Source organism: Pseudophryne corroboree, unplaced genomic scaffold (assembly GCF_028390025.1).
Source record: "Pseudophryne corroboree isolate aPseCor3 unplaced genomic scaffold, aPseCor3.hap2 scaffold_129, whole genome shotgun sequence".
NCBI classification, from domain to species: Eukaryota; Metazoa; Chordata; class Amphibia; order Anura; family Myobatrachidae; genus Pseudophryne; species Pseudophryne corroboree.
The window spans coordinates 331,953-352,049 of NW_026967915.1; the positions used below are offsets into that span (position 1 = coordinate 331,953).

The window sequence follows — 20,097 nt, forward strand, 5'->3', positions numbered from 1 at the left end:
TTAAATTCATAATCATATTTGTGTTCTTTCTTTCTTTCTTTCTTTCTTTCTTTCTTTCTTTCTTTCTTTCTCTCTTTCTTTCTTTCTTTCTTTCTTCCATCCTTTGTAATATCATATTAAATATTAAGGTAGAAGATTATAATCAATGACTAATGACATAAGAAAAAGGAAAAAAACTGTAAACAAAACTGCTTCAGGTGAGACTTGAATTCACAACCTTGACATTGCTCAACAGATACTGTCTTATAAGTACCACGCGCTGTCCAATTGCACCACTGGAGCACTGTGCAGCATAAAACAGTTATGCTAGATGTGGATTTTATTCAATACAATCAGTACAGTCATAAGAATTTAAAAAGAAAATCATTTTTGGTGATGAATGATGAGCAACAAAGGATCATGCATGCCAGATGGCACTTGAATAAGCTTTCCACAGTGATAGAAAAGTAAACAAAAAAAACACAACAATGTTATAATAAATGTCATTTTTAGCTTCTGTGGTCATGTTTTTGCAATCTAAACACTACAAGACTGTTGTACAGTTGAAGCAAGGATAAAATATCAACTCTAGTGACGACACAGCTGCTTTAATGAGTTCCACACCAGATGGGACTTGAACCCACAATCTCTGGTTTAGGAAGCCAGTGCCTTATCCATTAGGCCACTGGGGATTACTGACTTTCTCATTCAAGACTGATAGGTTTTTAATAGTCAATTATTTATTTTTGAGAAAAAGTGAAGCTGTTTACTGTGTTCTTTGCATTACCAAGTCCAGCAAGAAATGTGCTGGTACTATCCAGAGCTGTCAGTATGGATTATCATGCTATATTGCAAAAAATCTATTTGATGCAACTGCTTTACCGACAGTGTGTTAATCTTTTCAATTGCTGTTTTGTTGGCTCACTGAAGGAAGATATGCAGTGCATTTGAACCAAAGCAGATGTGTGCTGACAACTTAAATTCACAATCATATTTGTGTTTTTTCTTTCTTTCTTTCTTTCTTTCTTTCTTTCTTTCTTTCTTTCTTTCTTTCTTTCTTTCTTTCTTTCATCCTTTGTAATATCATATTAAATATTAAGGTAGAAGATTATAATCAATGACTAATGACATGAGAAAAAGGAAAAAAACTGTAAACAAAACTGCTTCAGGTGAGACTTGAATTCACAACCTTGACATTGCACAACAGAGACTGTCTTATAAGTACCACACGCTGTCCAATTGCACCACTGGAGCACTGTGCAGCATAAAACAGTTATGCTAGATGTGGATTTTATTCAATACAATCAGTACAGTCATAAGAATTTAAAAAGAAAATCATTTTTGGAGATGAATGATGAGCAACAAAGGATCATGCATGCCAGATGGCACTTGAATAAGCTTTTCACAGTGATAGAAAAGTAAACAAAAAAACCACAACAATGTTATAATAAATGTCATTTTTAGCTTCTGTGGTCATGTTTCTGCAATCTAAACACTACAAGACTGTTGTACAGTTGAAGCAAGGATAAAGTATCAACTCTAGTGACGACACAGCTGCTTTAATGAGTTCCACCCCAGATGGGACTTGAACCCACAATCCCTGGCTTAAGAGGCCAGTGTCTTATCCATTAGGCCACTGGGGCTTACTGACTTTCACATTCAAGACTGATAGGTTTTTAGTAGTCAATTATTTATTATTGAGAAAAAGTGAAGCTGTTTACTGTGTTCTTTGCATTACCAAGTCCAGCAAGAAATGTGCTGGTACTATCCAGAGCTGTCAGTATGGATTATCATGCTCTATTGCAAAAAAACTATTTGATGCAACTGCTTTACCAACAGTGTGTTAATCTTTTCAATTGCTGTTTTGTTGGCTGACTGAAGGAAGATATGCAGTGCATTTGAACCAAAGCAGATGTGTGCTGACAACTTAAATTCACAATCATGTTTGTGTTCTTTCTTTCTTTCTTTCTTTCTTTCTTTCTTTCTTTCTTTCTTTCTTCCATCCTTTGTAATATCATATTAAATATTAAGGTAGAAGATTATAATCAATGACTAATGACATAAGAAAAAGGAAAAAAACTGTAAACAAAACTGCTTCAGGTGAGACTTGAATTCACAACCTTGACATTGCTCAACAGATACTGTCTTATAAGTACCACGCGCTGTCCAATTGCACCACTGGAGCACTTTGCAGCATAAAACAGTTATGCTAGATGTGGATTTTATTCAATACAATCAGTACAGTCATAAGAATTTAAAAAGAAAATCATTTTTGGTGATGAATGATGAGCAACAAAGGATCATGCATGCCAGATGGCACTTGAATAAGCTTTCCACAGTGATAGAAAAGTAAACAAAAAAACCACAACAATGTTATAATAAATGTCATTTTTAGCTTTTGTGGTCATGTTTTTGCAATCTAAACACTACAAGACTGTTGTACAGTTGAAGCAAGGATAAAGTATCAACTCTAGTGACGACACAGCTGCTTTAATGATTTCCACCCCAGATGGGACTTGAACCCACAATCCCTGGCTTAGGAGGCTAGTGATTTATCCATTAGGCCACTGGGGATTACTGACTTTCTAATTCATGACTGATAGGTTTTTAATAGTCAATTATTTATTTTTGAGAAAAAGTGAAGCTGTTTACTGTGTTCTTTGCATTACCAAGTCCAGCAAGAAATGTGCTGGTACTATCCAGAGCTGTCAGTATGGATTATCATGCTATATTGCAAAAAATCTATTTGATGCAACTACTTTACCAACAGTGTGTTAAGCTTTTCAATTGCTGTTTTGTTGGCTGACTGAAGGAAGATATGCAGTGCATTTGAACCAAAGCAGATGTGTGCTGACAACTTAAATTCACAATCATATTTGTGTTCTTTCTTTCTTTCTTTCTTTCTTTCTTTCTTTCTTTCTTTCTTTCTTTCTTTCTTTCTTTCTTTCTTTCTTTCTTTCTCTCTTTCTTTCTTTCTTTCTTTCTTCCATCCTTTGTAATATCATATTAAATATTAAGGTAGAAGATTATAATCAATGACTAATGACATAAGAAAAAGGAAAAAAACTGTAAACAAAACTGCTTCAGGTGAGACTTGAATTCACAACCTTGACATTGCTCAACAGATACTGTCTTATAAGTACCACGCGCTGTCAAATTGCACCACTGGAGCACTTTGCAGTATAAAACAGTTATGCTAGATGTGGATTTTATTCAATACAATCAGTACAGTCATAAGAATTTAAAAAGAAAATCATTTTTGGTGATTAATCATGAGCAACAAAGGATCATGCATGCCAGATGGCACTTGAATACGCTTTCCACAGTGATAGAAAAGTAAACAAAAAAACCACAACAATGTTATAATAAATGTCATTTTTAGCTTCTGTGGTCATGTTTTTGCAATCTAAACACTACAAGACTGTTGTACAGTTGAAGCAAGGATTAAATATCAACTCTAGTGACGACACAGCTGATTTAATGAGTTCCACACCAGATGGGACTTGAACCCACAATCCCTGGCTGAGGAGGCCAGTGCCTTATCCATTAGGCCACTGGGGCTTACTGACTTTCTCATTCAAGACTGATAGGTTTTTAATAGTCAATTATTTATTTTTGAGAAAAAGTGAAGCTGTTTACTGTGTTCTTTGCATTACCAAGTCCAGCAAGAAATGTGCTGGTACTATCCAGAGCTGTCAGTATGGATTATCATGCTATATTGCAAAAAATCTATTTGATGCAACTGCTTTACCAACAGTGTGTTAATCTTTTCAATTGCTGTTTTGTTGGCTCACTGAAGGAAGATATGCAGTGCATTTGAACCAAAGCAGATGTGTGCTGACAACTTAAATTCACAATCATATTTGTGTTTTTTCTTTCTTTCTTTCTTTCTTTCTTTCTTTCTTTCTTTCTTTCTTTCTTTCTTTCATTCTTTCTTTCTTTCTCTCTTTCTTTCTTTCTTCCATCCTTTGTAATATCATATTAAATATTAAGGTAGAAGATTATAATCAATGACTAATGACATAAGAAAAAGGAAAAAAACTGTAAACAAAACTGCTTCAGGTGAGACTTGAATTCACAACCTTGACATTGCTCAACAGATACTGTATTATAAGTACCACACGCTGTCCAATTGCACCACTGGAGCACTGTGCAGCATAAAACAGTTATGCTAGATGTGGATTTTATTTAATACAATCAGTACAGTCATAAGAATTTAAAAAGAAAATCATTTTTGGTGATGAATGATGAGCAACAAAGGATCATGCATGCCAGATGGCACTTGAATAAGCTTTTCACAGTGATAGAAAAGTAAACACAAAACCCACAACAATGTTATAATAAATGTCATTTTTAGCTTCTGTGGTCATGTTTTTGCAATCTAAACACTACATGACTGTTGTACAGTTGAAGCAAGTATAAAGTATCAACTCTAGTGACGACACAGCTGCTTTAATGAGTTCCACCCCAGATGGGACTTGAACCCACAATCCCTGGCTTAGGAGGCCAGTGCCTTATCCATTAGGCCACTGGGGCTTACTGACTTTCTCAATCAAGACTGATAGGTTTTTAATAGTCAATTATTTATTTTTGAGAAAAAGTGAAGCTGTTTACTGTGTTCTTTGCATTACCAAGTCCAGCAAGAAATGTGCTGGTACTATCCAGAGCTGTCAGTATGGATTATCATGCTCTATTGCAAAAAAACTATTTGATGCAACTGCTTTACCAACAGTGTGTTAATCTTTTCAATTGCTGTTTTGTTGGCTAACTGAAGGAAGATATGCAGTGCATTTGAACCAAAGCAGATGTGTGCTGACAACTTAAATTTACAATCATATTTGTGTTTTTTCTTTCTTTCTTTCTTTCTTTCTTTCTTTCTTTCTTTCTTTCTTTCTTTCTTCCATCCTTTGTAATATCATATTAAATATTAAGGTAGAAGATTATAATCAATGACTAATGACATAAGAAAAAGGAAAAAAAACTGTAAACAAAACTGCTTCAGGTGAGACTTGAATTCACAACCTTGACATTGCTCAACAGATACTGTCTTATAAGTACCACACGCTGTCCAATTGCACCACTGGAGCACTGTGCAGCATAAAACAGTTATGCTAGATGTGGATTTTATTCAATACAATCAGTACAGTCATAAGAATTTAAAAAGAAAATCATTTTTGGTGATGAATGATGAGCAACAAAGGATCATGCATGCCAGATGGCACTTGAATAAGCTTTTCACAGTGATAGAAAAGTAAACAAAAAAACCACAACAATGTTATAATAAATGTCATTTTTAGCAATCTAAACACTACAAGACTGTTGTACAGTTGAAGCAAGGATAAAGAATCAACTCTAGTGACGACACAGCTGCTTTAATGAGTTCCACCCCAGATGGGACTTAAACCCACAATCCCTGGCTTAGGAGGCCAGTGCCTTATCCATTAGGCCACTGGGGCTTACTGACTTTCTCATTCAAGACTGATAGGTTTTTAATAGTCAATTATTTATTTTTGAGAAAAAGTGAAGCTGTTTACTGTGTTCTTTGCATTACCAAGTCCAGCAAGAAATGTGCTGGTACTATCCAGAGCTGTCAGTATGGATTATCATGCTCTATTGCAAAAAAACTATTTGATGCAACTGCTTTACCAACAGTGTGTTAATCTTGTCAATTGCTGTTTTGTTGGCTGAATGAAGGAAGATATGCAGTGCATTTGAACCAAAGCAGATGTGTGCTGACAACTTAAATTCACAATCATGTTTGTGTTTTTTCTTTCTTTCTTTCTTTCTTTCTTTCTTTCTTTCTTTCTTTCTTTCTTTCTTTCTTTCTTTCTCTCTTTCTTCCATCCTTTGTAATATCATATTAAATATTAAGGTAGAAGATTATAATCAATGACTAATGACATAAGAAAAAGGAAAAAAACTGTAAACAAAACTGCTTCAGGTGAGACTTGAATTCACAACCTTGACATTGCTCAACAGATACTGTATTATAAGTACCACACGCTGTCCAATTGCACCACTGGAGCACTGTGCAGCATAAAACAGTTATGCTAGATGTGGATTTTATTCAATACAATCAGTACAGTCATAAGAATTTAAAAAGAAAATCATTTTTGGTGATGAATGATGAGCAACAAAGGATCATGCATGCCAGATGGCACTTGAATAAGCTTTTCACAGTGATAGAAAAGTAAACAAAAAACCCACAACAATGTTATAATAAATGTCATTTTTAGCTTCTGTGGTCATGTTTTTGCAATCTAAACACTACAAGACTGTTGTACAGTTGAAGCAAGGATAAAGTATCAACTCTAGTGACGACACAGCTGCTTTAATGAGTTCCACCCCAGATGGGACTTGAACCCACAATCCCTGGCTTAGGAGGCCAGTGCCTTATCCATTAGGCCACTGGGGCTTACTGACTTTCTCAATCAAGACTGATAGGTTTTTAATAGTCAATTATTTATTTTTGAGAAAAAGTGAAGCTGTTTACTGTGTTCTTTGCATTACCAAGTCCAGCAAGAAATGTGCTGGTACTATCCAGAGCTGTCAGTATGGATTATCATGCTCTATTGCAAAAAAACTATTTGATGCAACTGCTTTACCAACAGTGTGTTAATCTTGTCAATTGCTGTTTTGTTGGCTGAATGAAGGAAGATATGCAGTGCATTTGAACCAAAGCAGATGTGTGCTGACAACTTAAATTTACAATCATATTTGTGTTTTTTCTTTCTTTCTTTCTTTCTTTCTTTCTTTCTTTCTTTCTTTCTTTCTTTCTTTCTTTCTTTCTTTCTTTCTTTCTTTCCTTCTTTCTTTCTTTCTTTCTTTCTTTCTTCCATCCTTTGTAATATCATATTAAATATTAAGGTAGAAGATTATAATCAATGACTAATGACATAAGAAAAAGGAAAAAAACTGTAAACAAAACTGCTTCAGGTGAGACTTGAATTCACAACCTTGACATTGCTCAACAGATACTGTCTTATAAGTACCACGCGCTGTCCAATTGCACCACTGGAGCACTTTGCAGCATAAAACAGTTATGCTAGATGTGGATTTTATTCAATACAATCAGTACAGTCATAAGAATTTAAAAAGAAAATCATTTTTGGTGATGAATGATGAGCAACAAAGGATCATGCATGCCAGATGGCACTTGAATAAGCTTTCCACAGTGATAGAAAAGTAAACAAAAAAACCACAACAATGTTATAATAAATGTCATTTTTAGCTTCTGTGGTTATGTTTTTGCAATCTAAACACTACAAGACTGTTGTACAGTTGAAGCAAGGATAAAATATCAACTCTAGTGACGACACAGCTGCTTTAATGAGTTCCACACCAGATGGGACTTGAACCCACAATCCCTGGCTTAGGAGGCCAGTGCCTTATCCATTAGGCCACTGGGGCTTACTGACTTTCTCATTCAAGACTGATAGGTTTTTAATAGTCAATTATTTATTTTTGAGAAAAAGTGAAGCTGTTTACTGTGTTCTTTGCATTACCAAGTCCAGCAAGAAATGTGCTGGTACTATCCAGAGCTGTCAGTATGGATTATCATGCTCTATTGCAAAAAAACTATTTGATGCAACTGCTTTACCAACAGTGTGTTAATCTTGTCAATTGCTGTTTTGTTGGCTGAATGAAGGAAGATATGCAGTGCATTTGAACCAAAGCAGATGTGTGCTGACAACTTAAATTCACAATCATGTTTGTGTTTTTTCTTTCTTTCTTTCTTTCTTTCTTTCTTTCTTTCTTTCTTTCTTTCTTTCTTTCTTTCTTTCTTTCTTTCTTTCTTTCTTTCTTTCTTTCTTTCTTTCTCTCTTTCTTTCTTCCATCCTTTGTAATATCATATTAAATATTAAGGTAGAAGATTATAATCAATGACTAATGACATAAGAAAAAGGAAAAAAACTGTAAACAAAACTGCTTCAGGTGAGACTTGAATTCACAACCTTGACATTGCTCAACAGATACTGTATTATAAGTACCACACGCTGTCCAATTGCACCACTGGAGCACTGTGCAGCATAAAACAGTTATGCTAGATGTGGATTTTATTCAATACAATCAGTACAGTCATAAGAATTTAAAAAGAAAATCATTTTTGGTGATGAATGATGAGCAACAAGGGATCATGCATGCCAGATGGCACTTGAATAAGCTTTTCACAGTGATAGAAAAGTAAACAAAAAACCCACAACAATGTTATAATAAATGTCATTTTTAGCTTCTGTGGTCATGTTTTTGCAATCTAAACACTACAAGACTGTTGTACAGTTGAAGCAAGGATAAAGTATCAACTCTAGTGACGACACAGCTGCTTTAATGAGTTCCACCCCAGATGGGACTTGAACCCACAATCCCTGGCTTAGGAGGCCAGTGCCTTATCCATTAGGCCACTGGGGCTTACTGACTTTCTCAATCAAGACTGATAGGTTTTTAATAGTCAATTATTTATTTTTGAGAAAAAGTGAAGCTGTTTACTGTGTTCTTTGCATTACCAAGTCCAGCAAGAAATGTGCTGGTACTATCCAGAGCTGTCAGTATGGATTATCATGCTCTATTGCAAAAAAACTATTTGATGCAACTGCTTTACCAACAGTGTGTTAATCTTGTCAATTGCTGTTTTGTTGGCTGAATGAAGGAAGATATGCAGTGCATTTGAACCAAAGCAGATGTGTGCTGACAACTTAAATTTACAATCATATTTGTGTTTTTTCTTTCTTTCTTTCTTTCTTTCTTTCTTTCTTTCTTTCTTTCTTTCTTTCTTTCTTTCTTTCTTTCTTTCTTTCTTTCTTTCTTTCTTTCTTTCTTTCTTTCTTTCTTTCTTCCATCCTTTGTAATATCATATTAAATATTAAGGTAGAAGATTATAATCAATGACTAATGACATAAGAAAAAGGAAAAAAAACTGTAAACAAAACTGCTTCAGGTGAGACTTGAATTCACAACCTTGACATTGCTCAACAGATACTGTCTTATAAGTACCACACGCTGTCCAATTGCACCACTGGAGCACTGTGCAGCATAAAACAGTTATGCTAGATGTGGATTTTATTCAATACAATCAGTACAGTCATAAGAATTTAAAAAGAAAATCATTTTTGGTGATGAATGATGAGCAACAAAGGATCATGCATGCCAGATGGCACTTGAATAAGCTTTTCACAGTGATAGAAAAGTAAACAAAAAAACCACAACAATGTTATAATAAATGTCATTTTTAGCAATCTAAACACTACAAGACTGTTGTACAGTTGAAGCAAGGATAAAGTATCAACTCTAGTGACGACACAGCTGCTTTAATGAGTTCCACCCCAGATGGGACTTGAACCCACAATCCCTGGCTTAGGAGGCCAGTGCCTTATCCATTAGGCCACTGGGGCTTACTGACTTTCTCATTCAAGACTGATAGGTTTTTAATAGTCAATTATTTATTTTTGAGAAAAAGTGAAGCTGTTTACTGTGTTCTTTGCATTACCAAGTCCAGCAAGAAATGTGCTGGTACTATCCAGAGCTGTCAGTATGGATTATCATGCTCTATTGCAAAAAAACTATTTGATGCAACTGCTTTACCAACAGTGTGTTAATCTTGTCAATTGCTGTTTTGTTGGCTGAATGAAGGAAGATATGCAGTGCATTTGAACCAAAGCAGATGTGTGCTGACAACTTAAATTCACAATCATGTTTGTGTTTTTTCTTTCTTTCTTTCTTTCTTTCTTTCTTTCTTTCTTTCTTTCTTTCTTTCTTTCTTTCTTTCTTTCTTTCTTTCTTTCTTTCTTTCTCTCTTTCTTTCTTTCTTCCATCCTTTGTAATATCATATTAAATATTAAGGTAGAAGATTATAATCAATGACTAATGACATAAGAAAAAGGAAAAAAACTGTAAACAAAACTGCTTCAGGTGAGACTTGAATTCACAACCTTGACATTGCTCAACAGATACTGTATTATAAGTACCACACGCTGTCCAATTGCACCACTGGAGCACTGTGCAGCATAAAACAGTTATGCTAGATGTGGATTTTATTCAATACAATCAGTACAGTCATAAGAATTTAAAAAGAAAATCATTTTTGGTGATGAATGATGAGCAACAAAGGATCATGCATGCCAGATGGCACTTGAATAAGCTTTTCACAGTGATAGAAAAGTAAACAAAAAACCCACAACAATGTTATAATAAATGTCATTTTTAGCTTCTGTGGTCATGTTTTTGCAATCTAAACACTACAAGACTGTTGTACAGTTGAAGCAAGGATAAAGTATCAACTCTAGTGACGACACAGCTGCTTTAATGAGTTCCACCCCAGATCAGACTTGAACCCACAATCCCTGGCTTAGGAGGCCAGTGCCTTATCCATTAGGCCACTGGGGCTTACTGACTTTCTCAATCAAGACTGATAGGTTTTTAATAGTCAATTATTTATTTTTGAGAAAAAGTGAAGCTGTTTACTGTGTTCTTTGCATTACCAAGTCCAGCAAGAAAAGTGCTGGTACTATCCAGAGCTGTCAGTATGGATTATCATGCTCTATTGCAAAAAAACTATTTGATGCAACTGCTTTACCAACAGTGTGTTAATCTTGTCAATTGCTGTTTTGTTGGCTGAATGAAGGAAGATATGCAGTGCATTTGAACCAAAGCAGATGTGTGCTGACAACTTAAATTTACAATCATATTTGTGTTTTTTCTTTCTTTCTTTCTTTCTTTCTTTCTTTCTTTCTTTCTTTCTTTCTTTCTTTCTTTCTTTCTTTCTTTCTTTCCTTCTTTCTTTCTTTCTTTCTTTCTTTCTTCCATCCTTTGTAATATCATATTAAATATTAAGGTAGAAGATTATAATCAATGACTAATGACATAAGAAAAAGGAAAAAAACTGTAAACAAAACTGCTTCAGGTGAGACTTGAATTCACAACCTTGACATTGCTCAACAGATACTGTCTTATAAGTACCACGCGCTGTCCAATTGCACCACTGGAGCACTGTGCAGCATAAAACAGTTATGCTAGATGTGGATTTTATTCAATACAATCAGTACAGTCATAAGAATTTAAAAAGAAAATCATTTTTGGTGATGAATGATGAGCAACAAAGGATCATGCATGCCAGATGGCACTTGAATAAGCTTTCCACAGTGATAGAAAAGTAAACAAAAAAACCACAACAATGTTATAATAAATGTCATTTTTAGCTTCTGTGGTCATGTTTTTGCAATCTAAACACTACAAGACTGTTGTACAGTTGAAGCAAGGATAAAATATCAACTCTAGTGACGACACAGCTGCTTTAATGAGTTCCACACCAGATGGGACTTGAACCCACAATCCCTGGCTTAGGAGGCCAGTGCCTTATCCATTAGGCCACTGGGGCTTACTGACTTTCTCCTTCAAGACTGATAGGTTTTTAATAGTCAATTATTTATTTTTGAGAAAAAGTGAAGCTGTTTACTGTGTTCTTTGCATTACCAAGTCCAGCAAGAAATGTGCTGGTACTATCCAGAGCTGTCAGTATGGATTATCATGCTCTATTGCAAAAAAACTATTTGATGCAACTGCTTTACCAACAGTGTGTTAATCTTGTCAATTGCTGTTTTGTTGGCTGACTGAAGGAAGATATGCAGTGCATTTGAACCAAAGCAGATGTGTGCTGACAACTTAAATTCACAATCATGTTTGTGTTTTTTCTTTCTTTCTTTCTTTCTTTCTTTCTTTCTTTCTTTCTTTCTTTCTTTCTTTCTTTCTTTCTTTCTTTCTTTCTTTCTTTCTTTCTTTCTCTCTTTCTTTCTTTCTTCCATTCTTTGTAATATCATATTAAATATTAAGGTAGAAGATTATAATCAATGACTAATGACATAAGAAAAAGGAAAAAAACTGTAAACAAAACTGCTTCAGGTGAGACTTGAATTCACAACCTTGACATTGCTCAACAGATACTGTATTATAAGTACCACACGCTGTCCAATTGCACCACTGGAGCACTGTGCAGCATAAAACAGTTATGCTAGATGTGGATTTTATTTAATACAATCAGTACAGTCATAAGAATTTAAAAAGAAAATCATTTTTGGTGATGAATGATGAGCAACAAAGGATCATGCATGCCAGATGGCACTTGAATAAGCTTTTCACAGTGATAGAAAAGTAAACAAAAAACCCACAACAATGTTATAATAAATGTCATTTTTAGCTTCTGTGGTCATGTTTTTGCAATCTAAACACTACAAGACTGTTGTACAGTTGAAGCAAGTATAAAGTATCAACTCTAGTGACGACACAGCTGCTTTAATGAGTTCCACCCCAGATGGGACTTGAACCCACAATCCCTGGCTTAGGAGGTCAGTTCCTTATCCATTAGGCCACTGGGGCTTACTGACTTTCTCAATCAAGACTGATAGGTTTTTAATAGTCAATTATTTATTTTTGAGAAAAAGTGAAGCTGTTTACTGTGTTCTTTGCATTACCAAGTCCAGCAAGAAATGTGCTGGTACTATCCAGAGCTGTCAGTATGGATTATCATGCTCTATTGCAAAAAAACGATTTGATGCAACTGCTTTACCAACAGTGTGTTAATCTTTTCAATTGCTGTTTTGTTGGCTGACTGAAGGAAGATATGCAGTGCATTTGAACCAAAGCAGATGTGTGCTGACAACTTAAATTTACAATCATATTTGTGTTTTTTCTTTCTTTCTTTCTTTCTTTCTTTCTTTCTTTCTGTCTTTCTTTCTTTCTTTCTTTCTTCCATCCTTTGTAATATCATATTAAATATTAAGGTAGAAGATTATAATCAATGACTAATGACATAAGAAAAAGGAAAAAAAACTGTAAACAAAACTGCTTCAGGTGAGACTTGAATTCACAACCTTGACATTGCTCAACAGATACTGTCTTATAAGTACAACACGCTGTCCAATTGCACCACTGGAGCACTGTGCAGCATAAAACAGTTATGCTAGATGTGGATTTTATTCAATACAATCAGTACAGTCAAAAGAATTTAAAAAGAAAATCATTTTTGGTGATGAATGATGAGCAACAAAGGATCATGCATGCCAGATGGCACTTGAATAAGCTTTTCACAGTGATAGAAAAGTAAACAAAAAAACCACAACAATGTTATAATAAATGTCATTTTTAGCTTCTGTGGTCATGTTTTTGCAATCTAAACACTACAAGACTGTTGTACAGTTGAAGCAAGGATAAAGTATCAACTCTAGTGACGACACAGCTGCTTTAATGAGTTCCACCCCAGATGGGACTTGAACCCACAATCCCTGGCTTAGGAGGCCAGTGCCTTATCCATTAGGCCACTGGGGCTTACTGACTTTCTCATTCAAGACTGATAGGTTTTTAATAGTCAATTATTTATTTTTGAGAAAAAGTGAAGCTGTTTACTGTGTTCTTTGCATTACCAAGTCCAGCAAGAAATGTGCTGGTACTATCCAGAGCTGTCAGTATGGATTATCATGCTCTATTGCAAAAAAACTATTTGATGCAACTGCTTTACCAAAAGTGTGTTAATCTTGTCAATTGCTGTTTTGTTGGCTGAATGAAGGAAGATATGCAGTGCATTTGAACCAAAGCAGATGTGTGCTGACAACTTAAATTCACAATCATGTTTGTGTTCTTTCTTTCTTTCTTTCTTTCTTTCTTTCTTTCTTTCTTTCTTTCTTTCTTTCTTTCTTTCTCTCTTTCTTTCTTTCTTCCATCCTTTGTAATATCATATTAAATATTAAGGTAGAAGATTATAATCAATGACTAATGACATAAGAAAAAGGAAAAAAACTGTAAACAAAACTGCTTCAGGTGAGACTTGAATTCACAACCTTGACATTGCTCAACAGATACTGTATTATAAGTACCACACGCTGTCCAATTGCACCACTGGAGCACTGTGCAGCATAAAACAGTTATGCTAGATGTGGATTTTATTCAATACAATCAGTACAGTCATAAGAATTTAAAAAGAAAATCATTTTTGGTGATGAATGATGAGCAACAAAGGATCATGCATGCCAGATGGCACTTGAATAAGCTTTTCACAGTGATAGAAAAGTAAACAAAAAACCCACAACAATGTTATAATAAATGTCATTTTTAGCTTCTGTGGTCATGTTTTTGCAATCTAAACACTACAAGACTGTTGTACAGTTGAAGCAAGTATAAAGTATTAACTCTAGTGACGACACAGCTGCTTTAATGAGTTCCACCCCAGATGGGACTTGAACCCACAATCCCTGGTTTAGGAGGCCAGTGCCTTATCCATTAGGCCACTGGGGCTTACTGACTTTCTCAATCAAGACTGATAGGTTTTTAATAGTCAATTATTTATTTTTGAGAAAAAGTGAAGCTGTTTACTGTGTTCTTTGCATTACCAAGTCCAGCAAGAAATGTGCTGGTACTATCCAGAGCTGTCAGTATGGATTATCATGCTCTATTGCAAAAAAACTATTTGATGCAACTGCTTTACCAACAGTGTGTTAATCTTTTCAATTGCTGTTTTGTTGGCTGACTGAAGGAAGATATGCAGTGCATTTGAACCAAAGCAGATGTGTGCTGACAACTTAAATTTACAATCATATTTGTGTTTTTTCTTTCTTTCTTTCTTTCTTTCTTTCTTTCTTTCTTTCTTTCTTTCTTTCTTTCTTTCTTTCTTTCTTTCTTTCTTTCTTTCTTTCTTTCTTTCTTCCATCCTTTGTAATATCATATTAAATATTAAGGTAGAAGATTATAATCAATGACTAATGACATAAGAAAAAGGAAAAAAACTGTAAACAAAACTGCTTCAGGTGAGACTTGAATTCACAACCTTGACATTGCTCAACAGATACTGTCTTATAAGTACCACACGCTGTCCAATTGCACCACTGGAGCACTGTGCAGCATAAAACAGTTATGCTAGATGTGGATTTTATTCAATACAATCAGTACAGTCATAAGAATTTAAAAAGAAAATCATTTTTGGTGATGAATGATGAGCAACAAAGGATCATGCATGCCAGATGGCACTTGAATAAGCTTTCCACAGTGATAGAAAAGTAAACAAAAAAACCACAACAATGTTATAATAAATGTCATTTTTAGCTTCTGTGGTCATGTTTTTGCAATCTAAACACTACAAGACTGTTGTACAGTTGAAGCAAGGATAAAATATCAACTCTAGTGACGACACAGCTGCTTTAATGAGTTCCACACCAGATGGGACTTGAACCCACAATCCCTGGCTTAGGAGGCCAGTGCCTTATCCATTAGGCCACTGGGGCTTACTGACTTTCTCATTCAAGACTGATAGGTTTTTAATAGTCAATTATTTATTTTTGAGAAAAAGTGAAGCTGTTTACTGTGTTCTTTGCATTACCAAGTCCAGCAAGAAATGTGCTGGTACTATCCAGAGCTGTCAGTATGGATTATCATGCTATATTGCAAAAAATCTATTTGATGCAACTGCTTTACCAACAGTGTGTTAATCTTTTCAATTGCTGTTTTGTTGGCTCACTGAAGGAAGATATGCAGTGCATTTGAACCAAAGCAGATGTGTGCTGACAACTTAAACTCACAATCATATTTGTGTTTTTTCCTTCTTTCTTTCTTTCTTTCTTTCTTTCTTTCTTTCTTTCTTTCTTTCTTTCTTTCTTTCTTTCTTTCTTTCTTCCATCCTTTGTAATATCATATTAAATATTAAGGTAGAAGATTATAATCAATGACTAATGACATAAGAAAAAGGAAAAAAACTGTAAACAAAATTGCTTCAGATGAGACTTGAATTCACAACCTTGACATTGCTCAACAGATACTGTCTTATAAGTACCACGCGCTGTCCAATTGCACCACTGGAGCACTGTGCAGCATAAAACAGTTATGCTAGATGTTGATTTTATTCAATACAATCAGTACAGTCATAAGAATTTAAAAAGAAAATCATTTTTGGTGATGAATGATGAGCAACAAAGGATCATGCATGCCAGATGGCACTTGAATAAGCGTTTCACAGTGATAGAAAAGTAAACAAAAAACCCACAACAATGTTATAATAAATGTCATTTTTCGCTTCTGTGGTCATGTTTTTGCAATCTAAACACTACAAGACTGTTGTACAGTTGAAGCAAGGATAAAGTATCAACTCTAGTGACGACACAGCTGCTTTAATGAGTTCCACCCCAGATGGGACTTGAACCCACAATCCCTGGCTTAGGAGGCCAGTGCCTTATCCATTAGGCCACTGGGGCTTACTGACTTTCTCATTCAAGACTGATATGTTTTTAATAGTCAATTATTTATTTTTGAGAAAAAGTGAAGCTGTTTACTGTGTTCTTTGCATTACCAAGTCCAGCAAGAAATGTGCTGGTACTATCCAGAGCTGTCAGTATGGATTATCATGCTCTATTGCAAAAAAACTATTTGATGCAACTGCTTTACCAACAGTGTGTTAATCTTTTCAATTGCTGTTTTGTTGGCTGACTGAAGGAAGATATGCAGTGCATTTGAACCAAAGCAGATGTGTGCTGACAACTTAAATTTACAATCATATTTGTGTTTTTTCTTTCTTTCTTTCTTTCTTTCTTTCTTTCTTTCTTTCTTTCTTTCTTTCTTTCTTTCTTTCTTTCTTTTCTTTCTTTCTTTCTTTCTTTCTTTCTTTCTTTCTTTCTTCCATCCTTTGTAATATCATATTAAATATTAAGGTAGAAGATTATAATCAATGACTAATGACATAAGAAAAAGGAAAAAAACTGTAAACAAAACTGCTTCAGGTGAGACTTGAATTCACAACCTTGACATTGCTCAACAGATACTGTCTTATAAGTACCACACGCTGTCCAATTGCACCACTGGAGCACTGTGCAGCATAAAACAGTTATGCTAGATGTGGATTTTATTCAATACAATCAGTACAGTCATAAGAATTTAAAAAGAAAATCATTTTTGGTGATGAATGATGAGCAACAAAGGATCATGCATGCCAGATGGCACTTGAATAAGCTTTTCACAGTGATAGAAAAGTAAACAAAAAAACCACAACAATGTTATAATAAATGTCATTTTTAGCTTCTGTGGTCATGTTTTTGCAATCTAAACACTACAAGACTGTTGTACAGTTGAAGCAAGGATAAAGTATCAACTCTAGTGACGACACAGCTGCTTTAATGAGTTCCACCCCAGATGGGACTTGAACCCACAATCCCTGGCTTAGGAGGCCAGTGCCTTATCCATTAGGCCACTGGGGCTTACTGACTTTCTCATTCAAGACTGATAGGTTTTTAATAGTCAATTATTTATTTTTGAGAAAAAGTGAAGCTGTTTACTGTGTTCTTTGCATTACCAAGTCCAGCAAGAAATGTGCTGGTACTATCCAGAGCTGTCAGTATGGATTATCATGCTCTATTGCAAAAAAACTATTTGATGCAACTGCTTTACCAAAAGTGTGTTAATCTTGTCAATTGCTGTTTTGTTGGCTGAATGAAGGAAGATATGCAGTGCATTTGAACCAAAGCAGATGTGTGCTGACAACTTAAATTCACAATCATGTTTGTGTTCTTTCTTTCTTTCTTTCTTTCTTTCTTTCTTTCTTTCTTTCTTTCTTTCTTTCTTTCTTTCTTTCTTTCTTTCTTTCTTTCTTTCTTTCTCTCTCTCTTTCTTTCTTTCTTCCATCCTTTGTAATATCATATTAAATATTAAGGTAGAAGATTATAATCAATGACTAATGACATAAGAAAAAGGAAAAAAACTGTAAACAAAACTGCTTCAGGTGAGACTTGAATTCACAACCTTGACATTGCTCAACAGATACTGTATTATAAGTACCACACGCTGTCCAATTGCACCACTGGAGCACTGTGCAGCATAAAACAGTTATGCTAGATGTGGATTTTATTCAATACAATCAGTACAGTCATAAGAATTTAAAAAGAAAATCATTTTTGGTGATGAATGATGAGCAACAAAGGATCATGCATGCCAGATGGCACTTGAATAAGCTTTTCACAGTGATAGAAAAGTAAACAAAAAACCCACAACAATGTTATAATAAATGTCATTTTTAGCTTCTGTGGTCATGTTTTTGCAATCTAAACACTACAAGACTGTTGTACAGTTGAAGCAAGGATAAAGTATCAACTCTAGTGACGACACAGCTGCTTTAATGAGTTCCACCCCAGATGGGACTTGAACCCACAATCCCTGGGTTAGGAGGCCAGTGCCTTATCCATTAGGCCACTGGGGCTTACCGACTTTCTCAATCAAGACTGATAGGTTTTTAATAGTCAATTATTTACTTTTGAGAAAAAGTGAAGCTGTTTACTGTGTTCTTTGCATTACCAAGTCCAGCAAGAAATGTGCTGGTACTATCCAGAGCTGTCAGTATGGATTATCATGCTCTATTGCAAAAAAACTATTTGATGCAACTGCTTTACCAACAGTGTGTTAATCTTTTCAATTGCTGTTTTGTTGGCTCACTGAAGGAAGATATGCAGTGCATTTGAACCAAAGCAGATGTGTGCTGACAACTTAAATTCAGAATCATATTTGTGTTTTTTCTTTCTTTCTTTCTTTCTTTCTTTCTTTCTTTCTTTCTTTCTTTCTTTCTTTCTTTCTTTCTTTCTTTCTTTCTTCCATCCTTTGTAATATCATATTAAATATTAAGGTAGAAGATTATAATCAATGACTAATGACATAAGAAAAAGGAAAAAAACTGTAAACAAAACTGCTTCAGATGAGACTTGAATTCACAACCTTGACATTGCTCAACAGATACTGTCTTATAAGTACCACGCGCTGTCCAATTGCACCACTGGAGCACTGTGCAGCATAAAACAGTTATGCTAGATGTTGATTTTATTCAATACAATCAGTACAGTCATAAGAATTTAAAAAGAAAATCATTTTTGGTGATGAATGATGAGCAACAAAGGATCATGCATGCCAGATGGCACTTGAATAAGCGTTTCACAGTGATAGAAAAGTAAACAAAAAACCCACAACAATGTTATAATAAATGTCATTTTTCGCTTCTGTGGTCATGTTTTTGCAATCTAAACACTACAAGACTGTTGTACAGTTGAAGCAAGGATAAAGTATCAACTCTAGTGACGACACAGCTGCTTTAATGAGTTCCACCCCAGATGGGACTTGAACCCACAATCCCTGGCTTAGGAGGCCAGTGCCTTATCCATTAGGCCACTGGGGCTTACTGACTTTCTCATTCAAGACTGATATGTTTTTAATAGTCAATTATTTATTTTTGAGAAAAAGTGAAGCTGTTTACTGTGTTCTTTGCATTACCAAGTCCAGCAAGAAATGTGCTGGTACTATCCAGAGCTGTCAGTATGGATTATCATGCTCTATTGCAAAAAAACTATTTGATGCAACTGCTTTACCAACAGTGTGTTAATCTTTTCAATTGCTGTTTTGTTGGCTGACTGAAGGAAGATATGCAGTGCATTTGAACCAAAGCAGATGTGTGCTGACAACTTAAATTTACAATCATATTTGTGTTTTTTCTTTCTTTTCTTTCTTTCTTTCTTTCTTTCTTTCTTTCTTTCTTTCTTTCTTCCATCCTTTGTAATATCATATTAAATATTAAGGTAGAAGATTATAATCAATGACTAATGACATAAGAAAAAGGAAAAAAACTGTAAACAAAACTGCTTCAGGTGAGACTTGAATTCACAACCTTGACATTGCTCAACAGATACTGTCTTATAAGTACCACATGCTGTCCAATTGCACCACTGGAGCACTGTGCAGCATAAAACAGTTATGCTAGATGTGGATTTTATTCAATACAATCAGTACAGTCATAAGAATTTAAAAAGAAAATCATTTTTGGTGATGAATGATGAGCAACAAAGGATCATGCATGCCAGATGGCACTTGAATAAGCTTTTCACAGTGATAGAAAAGTAAACAAAAAAACCACAACAATGTTATAATAAATGTCATTTTTAGCTTCTGTGGTCATGTTTTTGCAATCTAAACACTACAAGACTGTTGTACAGTTGAAGCAAGGATAAAGTATCAACTCTAGTGACGTCAAAGCTGCTTTAATGAGTTCCACCCCAGATGGGACTTGAACCCACAATCCCTGGCTTAGGAGGCCAGTGCCTTATCCATTAGGCCACTGGGGCT

General features: G+C 34.9%; 15 non-coding genes across 15 annotated transcripts; all 15 read right to left on the reverse strand.

Annotated features, from left to right (window-relative positions):
• Positions 1-4,442: 4,442 nt before the first annotated feature.
• Positions 4,443-4,515, reverse strand: TRNAR-CCU (transfer RNA arginine (anticodon CCU)). The gene has a single exon. It is a non-coding gene; the product is annotated as a tRNA-Arg (tRNA).
• Positions 4,516-5,362: 847 nt separating this feature from the next.
• On the reverse strand, positions 5,363-5,435 carry TRNAR-CCU (transfer RNA arginine (anticodon CCU)). Its single transcript has one exon. It is a non-coding gene; the product is annotated as a tRNA-Arg (tRNA).
• An 886-nt stretch (positions 5,436-6,321) lies between these two features.
• On the reverse strand, positions 6,322-6,394 carry TRNAR-CCU (transfer RNA arginine (anticodon CCU)). Its single transcript has one exon. It is a non-coding gene; the product is annotated as a tRNA-Arg (tRNA).
• A 922-nt stretch (positions 6,395-7,316) lies between these two features.
• On the reverse strand, positions 7,317-7,389 carry TRNAR-CCU (transfer RNA arginine (anticodon CCU)). Its single transcript has one exon. It is a non-coding gene; the product is annotated as a tRNA-Arg (tRNA).
• Positions 7,390-8,315: 926 nt separating this feature from the next.
• TRNAR-CCU (transfer RNA arginine (anticodon CCU)) lies at positions 8,316-8,388 on the reverse strand. Its single transcript has one exon. It is a non-coding gene; the product is annotated as a tRNA-Arg (tRNA).
• A 907-nt stretch (positions 8,389-9,295) lies between these two features.
• Positions 9,296-9,368, reverse strand: TRNAR-CCU (transfer RNA arginine (anticodon CCU)). The gene has a single exon. It is a non-coding gene; the product is annotated as a tRNA-Arg (tRNA).
• Positions 9,369-11,277: 1,909 nt separating this feature from the next.
• Positions 11,278-11,350, reverse strand: TRNAR-CCU (transfer RNA arginine (anticodon CCU)). The gene has a single exon. It is a non-coding gene; the product is annotated as a tRNA-Arg (tRNA).
• Positions 11,351-13,220: 1,870 nt separating this feature from the next.
• Positions 13,221-13,293, reverse strand: TRNAR-CCU (transfer RNA arginine (anticodon CCU)). Its single transcript has one exon. It is a non-coding gene; the product is annotated as a tRNA-Arg (tRNA).
• Positions 13,294-14,183: 890 nt separating this feature from the next.
• TRNAR-CCU (transfer RNA arginine (anticodon CCU)) lies at positions 14,184-14,256 on the reverse strand. Its single transcript has one exon. It is a non-coding gene; the product is annotated as a tRNA-Arg (tRNA).
• A 910-nt stretch (positions 14,257-15,166) lies between these two features.
• On the reverse strand, positions 15,167-15,239 carry TRNAR-CCU (transfer RNA arginine (anticodon CCU)). Its single transcript has one exon. It is a non-coding gene; the product is annotated as a tRNA-Arg (tRNA).
• Positions 15,240-16,129: 890 nt separating this feature from the next.
• TRNAR-CCU (transfer RNA arginine (anticodon CCU)) lies at positions 16,130-16,202 on the reverse strand. The gene has a single exon. It is a non-coding gene; the product is annotated as a tRNA-Arg (tRNA).
• A 923-nt stretch (positions 16,203-17,125) lies between these two features.
• Positions 17,126-17,198, reverse strand: TRNAR-CCU (transfer RNA arginine (anticodon CCU)). Its single transcript has one exon. It is a non-coding gene; the product is annotated as a tRNA-Arg (tRNA).
• Positions 17,199-18,120: 922 nt separating this feature from the next.
• Positions 18,121-18,193, reverse strand: TRNAR-CCU (transfer RNA arginine (anticodon CCU)). The gene has a single exon. It is a non-coding gene; the product is annotated as a tRNA-Arg (tRNA).
• Positions 18,194-19,083: 890 nt separating this feature from the next.
• TRNAR-CCU (transfer RNA arginine (anticodon CCU)) lies at positions 19,084-19,156 on the reverse strand. The gene has a single exon. It is a non-coding gene; the product is annotated as a tRNA-Arg (tRNA).
• Positions 19,157-20,023: 867 nt separating this feature from the next.
• Positions 20,024-20,096, reverse strand: TRNAR-CCU (transfer RNA arginine (anticodon CCU)). Its single transcript has one exon. It is a non-coding gene; the product is annotated as a tRNA-Arg (tRNA).
• Position 20,097: the final 1 nt, after the last annotated feature.